This window comes from Centruroides sculpturatus, unplaced genomic scaffold (genome assembly GCF_000671375.1).
Source record: "Centruroides sculpturatus isolate CEXI.00-Female unplaced genomic scaffold, Cexi_2.0 scaffold1516, whole genome shotgun sequence".
NCBI lineage: Eukaryota > Metazoa > Arthropoda > Arachnida > Scorpiones > Buthidae > Centruroides > Centruroides sculpturatus.
Genome location: NW_019385684.1, coordinates 168,086 through 179,234, shown reverse-complemented (window position 1 = coordinate 179,234; position 11,149 = coordinate 168,086). Strand labels below are relative to the sequence as shown.

General features: G+C 30.7%; 1 long non-coding RNA gene across 1 annotated transcript; it reads right to left on the bottom strand.

Annotated features, from left to right (window-relative positions):
- Positions 1–5,678: 5,678 nt before the first annotated feature.
- LOC111641183 lies at positions 5,679–6,634 on the bottom strand. Its single transcript, XR_002759368.1, has 3 exons — positions 6,461–6,634; positions 6,146–6,362; positions 5,679–6,017 (listed from the first exon to the last, which is right to left on the bottom strand). It is a non-coding gene; the product is annotated as an uncharacterized LOC111641183 (long non-coding RNA).
- Positions 6,635–11,149: the final 4,515 nt, after the last annotated feature.

Here is an 11,149-nt window from a genome sequence, read left to right as displayed (position 1 = left end):
AGTCATTAATTTACAATATATTATTTATAAATCATTTTCTGTATCAAATCACACATTTGTACATAATAGTTTAGTTTAGTACTCACCTTCCGAACTCAAACTACTAAATTCTTCTGACTTCGATTTAAATTGGGATACATCTTTTAAAACCTAAAATAAAATATTTTAAATATCGTATAAGAAATCATAAAAAATTAATATATTCGAATAATTAAACGAACTAACCATGCCACCAAAGATATCTTCTTGAAGATGTTCTGTCGTGAGGTATGGTTTTAAACAGTCAAACGGATCTTCAATTCTCAAATCTTTACTTACTCTAGTAGCTTCGCTATGGGTACGTAAATAAACAGGTCTCTCATTTTTAAGAGAAAACTCTTCTTCCACTTCTGGATCGAATTTTCTAAATGAAGTTATATTTTTCTCGCATATAAAGGAACATTGTAAATTGCGATTGTAAACAATGCCATAAAAATGAATTTTAAATTTATCCCAGTTATAGTACTTAAATAAATATCCAAGATGTCGTACAGATTCTACTATATCTGTGTTCGAGTAGTCAGAGACAGGATAATTTGCCAATCTATGAACTAACACACGTATTTCAATAGGATGCGAATAATTCAGATCGTTATGAAATTTCTTCAATTTTCTCAAACTAACTTCGTAGTAAGAATCCAAAATGCAAAAGTAAATACTTCGAATTTTATAAATAGTATACAATTTGTGTACTTTATCTAGACAATCGTAATAAGAAAGTATTCTCGTTTCTTCACGAAATATTAGTTTATTTTTTTCGTTTCTAATCTCATTGTAAACATTCCACCACGTTACAGGATGGAAGAAGTTCCTTTTGACAAAATTTATGAAGTTTTCTGAAAAACGATCGTCTTGAAACAAACCGACAATGAAAACTAAAATATCATCTACCGCTGGAATAGCAACGTCATCTATGGAATGAAAAACATAAAAAGCCACGACGAATTCTACAAACATTCTATGAATAAATTCGAAGTATTGCCCTGAATATTTTACAAATATATTCAGACCAAGGATAAACTTGTACTCTTCCTTATTGTTAAAAGTATTGTTCAAATCTTCCTCTGATATTCTCTGTGTTTCTAAAATAGAAGCCAGATTATGTTGTTTAAATTCTTTAGTATAACACAAACTGCCTAATTTAATAATTAAATCTTCTCCATCAAAAATTTTTCCTTTTTTAAGTTTCAGAGTATCACCTTTCTTATATTTATACCTTTCAATAATATAATGAAAAATACAGATAAATAGATCGGTCTTTGTTTTTATCTCTCTATCAAAACTACTCTTAGGAAGGCAGCATAACATTTGCAATAATAGTGGGCATTTTGCTAATTCTGAAGTATCAGTTTTTACGAGATTAATCAAATAATCTCTTTTATCTTTGTCTTCATTAATCATAAAATCTACGAAGTTTACTTTTTTCTCTGGGGAGAATCCTTCGATGCAATAATGTTCATCGAAATGTATCCTAATTGTATGTGTAAAGGGTGAACGGCTGGTAACAATAATTGTCATTTTCTCAGAAATATTAAAAGAATCGTAAATGATAAATTGTATTACACGTTCTTTGTCACGAATTTCGTCGAGCCCATCTAAGATTATCAGAACGTTCCATTCTGGTTTTCTTAGTGTCGTGAAGCTTCGAAACGTATAAATGTATTCGAGGACAGCACTAGTTATATCTTCCATTTTCAATTTACGTAATTCAATTATATGTACGAAATTAAAATCTGATCCTTTTTGATTTATTGCCCAATCATAGGCAATTTTTGTACATATGGTCGTTTTACCATATCCTGGATCTCCAGTGATCAGAACTGTTCTATGCTCTGTAGGGTTTTCAGCAAAAATATCTTTTATTTGAATAAATGTTTCTGTTCCTTGTTCAAAGTCATCGTATTTTTTGAGTTTCACATCCACGAAATATTTTTCTATTGAGAAATCTCGGTCTTCCTTATCGCAGAGTAAAGACTTGACATATGCGAAATTTGTCTTATATTTATTCATCATTTCGTCTCCAAATTTCACTGAAATGAAATAAACTCAAAATTTATCATTTTTTATGCTCAAGTATGCATATCTTTTACTTTTAAAAAATTTGTCGAAATTTAACTGCTAAAATAACGAAATGATAGCCGACGCCTGCCAGGAGATCATTTAGGGCCTTTATTTAGGTGTTACTAATGTGAAGCAAACACTAAAACCTCCACGTGCCATGCCCGTTGGTCAGGCTCGAACCAAAGACCAACCACCAGCGTTCAGTGGATCTATCTACTCAGCCACTGATGTCTGTGGTGAAAAGGAATGTTGTAATATATATTAGAGAGGTTGCGGCCGACGTTTTCAACGGGAAAACGTGTACATCGGACGATCAGCGCCGCAATCCTGTAAGCCTAGAAGTTTGACAATGGTGTTTAGGACGTCGAGCATGATTCCACTGACGTTCCAAACGCCATTGTCAAACTTCTTGGCTTACAGGAAGGCGGCGCTGAACGTCCGACGTACACGTTTTCGCGTTGAAAACGTCGGCAGCAACCTCTCTATTATTAACACATGAGAATATTATTATGCAACCAAATGTGAAATTCGGTTCGATAATAAGAAATCCGTTAAAAAGATGTTATAGAAGATATACCATGCATACACTTGGTTATGGTGTAGTGTTTCTAAATAGAGATATTTCTGGTATTCGGAGTTAACTGGCCCATTTAAAGCGCCTGGTAAATTATAGTAAATTTTACATGGTATAAATACGAGAGAGTTTCGAGTACAAAATTTTATGAAATTAAAAAAAAATCGTTTATTAAGCTCCGAAATTTCCTGTTCATAAAGATTGAATAGTAACAACAACATTGCGTGCCTGGTGATTACAGACACACGCATACACACAGTAATTTGATTTACGGTCTATTCTAATGTTCACCTCACTGACTGTTATATATAACAAAGGTAAAGTATGGCGATCGGTCAAAAATGACCCCCACCGCATGATTTTTACATTTTTGGACTCCAGGACCTTCGAAACGTCCAGACATGCAAAACAGTTCAGAGGTTTTTCTGTATATATGGATGGTAGTGTGTGTGTATGTGGGGGTACGAATTTTTTCACCAAATACGAAGCTTGATTACTCCTTTACGTTTTGTATAAGTTTCTGAATTTCTGCAGGGTAGTTTGCGTGTTAGGAACACTAATGCTGTTAAATTTTGGCAGTAAAAGGTCGAGATGGGGAGATACAGGTGACGTCTCATATTTCGAATGAGATCGGATCTAATATAGAATTTAATCGTTATTTAGTATTTATTTATTTATTTTTAATGAAACGCGGTTTTTCCCTAAAAATCAAGCTTTTTATCATTCTATAATAATTAATAATAAAAATAAATTTTAAAATAAAATTTTATAACAGTTGGCTCCACCACAATTTTAAATTATTTTGCCAGGAAAGTTACGCAACTCGTTGCTAGATATTTTGGAATAGCGCATAGCGAAGTTGTCCTCTGTTTGGGTAATTTTTCGCATATAACATTAGTTAATACTTACCTTTAACTGTCGAACTTTCGAGAAATTTATACTTTTTTTCGAGTTGAAATCTACCCTGTAAAGCATTACTTAATATGTAAAGAATGTAATACTTAAATAAACATAAAAGGTTGTGAATCCGTATATCAACTCACCTTGCCAGAAGATAAATGAATTGCCTTACATGGTTCAAAGCTCTGAAATGACCATTCAGACGTTGAAAATTTTATTTCATTATCAAACGCAATCTCCATTTGTAACATTTCTCTTCCGAGTCGAGAAATTTGCCGAGAAAAATCTTCACTCTTCTCTGCTTCATTCTCTGAGCTTTCAAATGTTGAAAATTTCATTGCTTTATCAAATGCAATCTCCATTTCTAACATTTCTTTTTCTAGTCGTAAAGTTTGCCGATAAAAAGCTTCATTCCTCTTTGCCGCAACATATTCCTCAACTTCACTAAATCTTTCAATATTTTCTTCGCATAAAATAGAAAATTGTGAATTAATACGACGAACAATGCCATATAAATTAAGTCTGAAGCTATTCCAATTAATAAACTGGAATACATGTCTTAAAGCTTCAATGGACTTGTTTAAATTTCTAAATCTATAGCCAAAGCGAGGAGTGTCGTCGCGAAACACCTTTTCAATTAGCACATGTAACCTTACTTTAGGATAGTAGATCAATCTGAGACTTTTAAATAATTTAATCAGTTCTTTTTTCACATTGTAAAAAATATATCCTGGAGAATAAAATTTTTCGAGCGTACGTGATTGGACTGGACTATATTCAGATAACTTATCAAAATCAGACAAAAAGGGAATGCAGATGTAAATTGGGACGAACATATAAACTTTATGTAACTTCAATACTTCGTAAGAACAATCGTAATAAAACACTATTCTCGTTTCTTCACGAAATATTAGTTTATTTTTTTCGTTTCTAATTTCATTGTAAACGTTCCACCACGTTACAGGATGGAAGAAGTTCCTTCTGACCAAATTTATCAAGTTTTCTGGAAAACGATCGTCTTGAAACAAACCGACAAGGAAAACTAAAATGTCATCTACAGCTGGTATGACAACGTCTTCTATGGAATGAAAAACATAAAAAGCCACGACGAATTCTAGAAACATTCTATGAATAAATTCGAAATATTGCTCCGAATATTTTACAAATATATTAAGACCAAGGATAAACTCGAACTCTTCCTCATTGTTAAAAGTATTCTTCAATTCTTCCTCTGATATTCTCTGTGTTTCTAAAATAGAAGCCAGATTGTGTTGTTGAAATTCTTTACTATAACATAAACTGCCTAATTTAATGATTAAATCTTCTCCATCAAAAAATTTTCCTTTTTTAAGTTTCAGAGTATCACCTTTCTTATTTTTATACCTTTCAATAATATAGTGAAAAATACAGATAAATAGATCGGTCTTTGTTTTTATCTTTCTATCAAAACTACTCTTAGGAAGGCAGCATAACATTTGCAATAATAGTGGGCATTTTGCTAATTCCGAAGCATCAGTTTTTATGAGATTAATCAAATAATCTCTTTTATCTTTGTCTTCATTAATCATAGAGTTTACGAAGTATACTTTTTGCTCTGGGGAAAATCCTTCGATGGAATAATGATCATCGAAATATATCTTAATTGTATGTGTAACGGATGGACGGCTGGTAACAATAATTGTCATTTTCTCAGAAATATTAAAAGAATCGTGAATGATAAATTGTTTTACACGTTCTTTGTCACGAATTTCGTCGAGCCCATCTAAGATTAACAGAATATTCCATTCAGTTTTTGTTAGTTTCACGAAGCTTTGAAACTTATAAATGTATTCGAGGACAGCACTAGTTACATCTTCCATTCCCAATTTACGTAATTCAATTATATGTACGAAATTAAAATCTGATCCTTTTTGATTTATTGCCCAATCATAGGCAATTTTTGTACATATTGTCGTTTTACCATAGCCTGGATCTCCGGTGATCAGAATCGTTCGATGTTTCCCACACTTTTTAGCGAAAATATCTTTGATTTGAATAAATTTTTCTGTTCCTTCTTCAAAATCATCGTATTTTTTGAGTTTCACATCCACGNAGTTTATCGTAAAGAAGCGGAAGTTGCAAGGGGACAGGATAATCACGTGAGTAGACGAGTCGTAAACCCGCACAATACCTTTCCTGTTGTCATTTTTTTAATCGTAATGTAAAGAAAAAATGCAGCACACAACGAAGAGGGGGATTTATAAAGTAATAACTAAATTATAAGCATTCGTTGTCCAGGAAAATGAAAGTAAATTTACGTATAAAATCTCCTGTTTTAATTCCAAAATGTTATGAAATCACATGTCCTTGAAAAAGCTGATACGAGAGTATGGAAAACATCGATGATTAACTTCGCCACGTCATATCCCGCCTTCATGTTTCGAATAAATTTCTTACAGTATCACTAAACGAAATGAATAAAATTAACGGTGAGTGGATATTACAGTCTTAATACTTTAAATACATTGCTAAGCTTTAAAGATTATAGTGTAAATTTTAGAATTAAGTATTAAAAGTATTTTAAATATTTACCAAAGCGTATAGTATATTGAGAGGTATAAACATTGTTTTTTTCACTCTATACGATGCTTTTTAAGATTGTATAATACGAGATATTATTCTACTTAAATTTTCTTTCTTTATCCTGCTTTTCCGCCATGTTTTCTCCACCCGTCGTTTTCGGGAGCGCACGGGATGACGGGATAATTTCGATTGGCTGAATGTAAGATTTTTTGGTTAAGGTATCCAGCTAAAAAAGGTCTTATACTTAATATTAACGAATAGACATAGATAAATCTAGACGTAATTTGACACGCTGAATCGATTGGTATTAAAAAAATTACTTACGTTCAACCGTTTAAAAGTTACGAATGATTTTTTATTTCCGGCTATTTACTTCGTTTAAGAACAACTTTATTAAGAAATACGCAGGCACTCATCGATATTAACAAAACGAATTACTATAATTCACCATAATACATTCCATCTACGAGAGAAAGTGACATAAAAAATGCTAAAATGGTGTCGTTAGCCAGCGAACACGCGTAACCACGACAAGGGTGTAGGACAATTGACGCAGGGAAATTTTCTCTCACCGGTGGGGAATATGTCGAGCGTGACGTCACTTCTACAATTCCCTACACGCACGTGAGCAGTAACAGAAATAGTTGACACGGTAATATAATTTATTATATATTATTTAAAACAAAATTAAAAATTTAATAACAAATTTAGTTTTCCTCATGTTACTTTTTAACAACATTAACGTCTTTAGTTCTTTATCTCAAGAAATCCGCTGTTATGGAAAGGTCTCCAGCTTTAATTGCGTTTTATACGTATTCTTTCCTCGCTGTTCCACATCTAGGGGTTTATATGGCATGCACATACTACACACTCGTCATTAAAGCCTTCCTACGTCCATTTTATATCACTTAAACAGCTACGAACGCTTTTATCGTAGAGGCTGGCTGCTCTGTACTCCTCCCATCACAACTGAAGCAAAAGGTATCCAGCTTTAATTGCGTTAGATTTAAGATAGCTTTAACAGATAAAAAGGAAGCAAAAGGAGAGGGTGAAACCGTCATCCATCAAGTGGTACTAATCCTGAGGTTCAGATAATTAGTAGGGGTGAGACGCAGGGGCGGACTGGCCCTAAAATTTTTGTGTGGAAAATTTATTACCAGCCCAGCCCACAAATAAAAAAAAATGTATTTTTTTCTATTTATATTTACTTGACAAAAATTACAATAATCACAAGTCTATATTCTACAATGTTAATTTTTTATTTAGAAGTTTGCTTTGTTGAGCAATAATATTAACGACATCATCAGAATGTATTTCGTTTAAAAAAATTCTTCTCCACTGACATTAACACGAAGGCTTCTAGATTTTTTTTGCGAGATACTTATAAGTATCTCAGCCTGCTTTTAGTTAATAATTTTAACATAGAAAAGTTTTGTTCACCGGACACTTGTGTTACAGACATAGATAGCAGATATTTGTATGCTTGACCAAGTATAGAATAAGCGCCACTTAACACGTTATATCTGAATAATATATTATAACAACAAATAGAGCAATTTTTGCAAGCAATGCAGTAAGAGAATAGTATATAAATGTATGTTTTGCCCCACAAATTTAAGATTTTTAAAATTATATGAATTTAATCTAATCAATATTAAAAATCATAAAATCAATAGTAAAAATTAACTAAATTTAAAAACTGTTGAAATCTCATTCACTTATTATAAAATTAACTAAATTTTAAAATTTCATTAATTTTTACAAAATTAACTAAATTTAATCACAATGATTTATTTAAACCAGTTTAAGAAAAGAAAATATAAAAAAAGTCAATAATATACTTATTTCCACAATCTCATTGATTTAAAATGTTTTGTAAGAAATTCTCAACATCATCTGTTTCCTCATGTGATGGATTTTTTTCTATAGTTTTAACTGTAATTATATCTCTCACATTGAATGGAATAGTTTCATTTATGACTAGATAAGTTTCTTCTTTCTCTTTTTTTTTAAAGAAAATGCTAATTTCCCATTGATAAATATACCCACAGATAAACAAAATATTGCTAAATTACATGTAAAATAAATCTTACTAATGAAACCATTAGATTCTAATACATATTTTCCATCATAATTTTTTATATCACTATCATCAATAGGAAGATCACCTAAGGTTAAATAAAATTCTTTATCTTCAGCTGGTTTAGGTAAATACAGAAAACCTCTTAAGATGAAAGAATGGTTAATTTTGAAATAATTTTAAAGATATGATTTTGTAACTGCATCCGTGTCATTAATTGGATTTTTAAAATTAGTTATTATTTTTATTTTTTTGCATCAAACACATCCTCATTATTTTTTCTTAAAGTATTATTTTCTAAATATCTTTTATTCACAACATTTTTGTCATCCACTGGATCATCAACATTTCCAATTCTTTTATTTTTTGCATTGAAAGCACCATTATGCATTTTAAGACATCTGTTATCCAATGTCTGAAGTTTTTTACTCGTTTCTGTTATGAAATTATTAATGTTTAAATTTAATTCATTAATATTTTTTTCTGAATTAGTTTTATCTGTTATGTGATCTTCCTCTAATATTTTTAATTTATTAGCATTTTCTTTAGCAAAAGTTTGAAAATCATTATTTAATTCATTGATTATTTTTAATTTATTATCAATATATTCTTTAGTTGCAGCATCGGTTTTATCTATTGGATGTTCACAATATTTTAAGATCTTATTTTGCATATCATAATTTCCATCATAAGTTAATTTGAAACCATTACCTGGAGGACCAGGAGGACCTTCTTTTACTTCATCATAATAATAAACAAAAGGAAACCATTCCATTTAATTACTTTAAAGTTTTAATGGTTTTAAAAGTCTTATTGTACATATTCATAATTCCTTCTCTTTTTTCAACTAAAACGAAATAAAATCTATACAGTTTGGCAGGTGTTTCTCTCAATTGCCAAAAGAATTCAACTTTCAAATTATCAACATCATTATAAGAGGGATAATTAGAAACATCGAAATGAATTATTGGATACAGTCTTCCATAGTTTGTATAACTTACTAAACAACCAGACTCTGTGTTATTAGTATTTAATCCTGNGACGTATATTAAGACATACACTACAACTTAATATGAAATAAATCAGTAAGAAATTATTTTATTATACTGATAAAATTCGCTAAGACGTTGTATAAAATATAAGTAATGAATTAAAATAAATGTTGGTTTTGAATTATTTTTCTAGAGGATGTAGCGTAACTAAAACTAATATTACAGAGGCCATAATTACAACCTGTACACTTAAATTCCTCCCAATGTAGGCGCTAGAGCTTGAGATGAAGAGTGGCTTCTAATATATTGTACAGTACATACAAGTATAAAAACAGAACCGTCGAGGGTTTGTATGGGGTCTGGTGGTTGCAGGAATTAATATTATATTTTTTTTTCGCCTATATCCTTATTGTTCTTGCTAATCAGAAACTACACCAGTATAATAAATCCTATTAATAAACAAGATCCAACTAGACATGACTAGAAATGTAAAAATTAATATTATAGTTTGTTTCATATAAAATGCACGATTCCACTGGTTATCTTACTTAGCTGCTTGTCACTTAGAAGCACACTTTGAATTATGTTACTGTTGTTTTAGCATGTATACTAAAACAATAGTAACCTAGTTATAGTCAAGGCCTCAGTGACTTGTAAAATCCATTATTTGATCCAAATAAGTGTATAAAAATTATTACAATAACAATATTCTATTAAATTCACATTAAAAGTCCACATACATATCAAGAGAACAAGAAGATCTGTTAAATTCGAAACCAAATTAACTTACATTTAATAGATTCTGTCGCTATAATAACTAGACGTATCAGACTAATATTCACTCGATAATGAGATTAGAATATATTTTTAAAAATCATATTCACATATTTAACAATAATTAGATATAAAATCATTACCTTCAAGTATCGAGTAAAAACGTTATTATAAAGCGGAGTAAAGTACCAACCGGGCAGGATAATCACGTGAGTAGAGTATCAATGACCTTTATGCCAGCATTTTCTTAATCGACGCACGTAAAAAAATTACACAATATACAACCAAGGACATTTGTGAAGTAAATACTATGATATGGCTCCTTCCGTCCGAATTTGTAAGAGTAAATCTATATTTGCGTTCAAATTGAAAGTAAATTTGTATAGAATAAACTTCTCTCTATTTACTAATGTCGTGTAATCACGTGTTTCAAGATTTGTAGATTAACATTGAGGTAAAACAAACTGAACTAGAGTATGCGCAAATCGATCGATGACGAACTTTACCACGTGATATCCCGTGGTGTTACGTTTACATTTCTACTCTTTCACTTAGCGAAATGGATAAATTTAAGGGTGAGTTTATATCATGGTTTTATTTCTTTTAACTAATAATCGTCTACGTACTAAAAACGTGAAGGGAATAGTAATTAATTTGTAAAATCTACATTCAGAGGGGCACTTGTTAGGTTACGTCACATAATGTTACTCCGTTACGTTACGTTGCACGTAAAGTTAATGATCACATAAACTTTAATTCACCCCCTGATGTATGCAATAGTGCTTTAATATAGCTTTAGATATATTAATTAGATATATTAAATATTAGATATTAATATATTAGATATATTATTTAGATATATTAATCAGATTAGAATAAAGTATAAAAAGTACATTAATATATTTAACAAATATCATTAAGTATAAACTGATTACCTTTAGATTTCGAATGAAAAGTTTATCGTAAAGAAGCGGAAGTTGCAAGGGGACAGGATAATCACGTGAGTAGACGAGTCGTAAACCCGCACAATACCTTTCCTGTTGTCATTTTTTTAATCGTAATGTAAAGAAAAAATGCAGCACACAACGAAGAGGGGGATTTATAAAGTAATAACTAAATTATAAGCATTCGTTGTCCAGGAAAATGAAAGTAAATTTACGTATAAAA